We start from the raw sequence: 653 nt of genomic DNA, 5'->3' as shown, positions 1-653 counted from the left end.
TCTGTGTCATATCCCATCATGCCCTGCGCGGATGGAGAGCGAGCGCCTCACTAACGGACAGATCAGTCGCCGCAGCCGAACACGCTTCAACAGCGGCATGACCCTCATCGACCAGAAGGTTTGATACACCGAAACAAACCATACTGAGGGCTGCTTTCACAGTTAATATTTAGAATAATAATAAATTATATAATAAAAAAATCCTATCTAAATAAAGGCAAAAATATAAATGTGTGTGTGTGTGTTTCAGGTGTCTGTCGACTGTCCCTGGTCCATTTACTCCACGCTGGTCTCTCTGACCTTCCACGTGCCCTTTAAAGTCAAACACTCGCTGCTGTCTGCAGGACGGAGGTACTGACCCCTCACGACCCCTCGTGACCTCTCACACTCTTACAGTGATACTGTAGTAACTGATGGTTTGATGTGTTTCCTGTGTGGTTTTATCCCGACAGGAAGTTCATCCAGGTTTGTCTTCAGAATGTATCGGACACTAACTTTCGTCTGACCAATCAGACGCTGACTGAGAATCAATACACACCGTCACTGGAGCTGCTCTCTCTCAACTCTAAAACACACAGCGTGAGTCTCACACACACACACATAGAACACACACACACACACTCTCACAAACACTCACACTCTCTCACACACAC

General features: G+C 46.6%; 1 long non-coding RNA gene across 1 annotated transcript; it reads left to right on the top strand.

Annotated features, from left to right (window-relative positions):
• The first annotated feature begins 6 nt into the window (after positions 1 to 6).
• Positions 7 to 643, top strand: LOC107735147 (uncharacterized). The gene is made up of 3 exons (XR_001639310.1): positions 7 to 118; positions 251 to 351; positions 453 to 643. It is a non-coding gene; the product is annotated as an uncharacterized LOC107735147 (long non-coding RNA).
• The last annotated feature ends 10 nt before the right edge of the window (positions 644 to 653 follow it).

Source organism: Sinocyclocheilus rhinocerous, unplaced genomic scaffold, assembly GCF_001515625.1.
Source record: "Sinocyclocheilus rhinocerous isolate Xijiao unplaced genomic scaffold, SAMN03320098_v1.1 C35828296, whole genome shotgun sequence".
Taxonomy (NCBI): Eukaryota; Metazoa; Chordata; class Actinopteri; order Cypriniformes; family Cyprinidae; genus Sinocyclocheilus; species Sinocyclocheilus rhinocerous.
The sequence above is the reverse complement of the archived record's forward strand: the minus strand, read 5'-3'. Positions and strand labels throughout refer to the sequence as shown.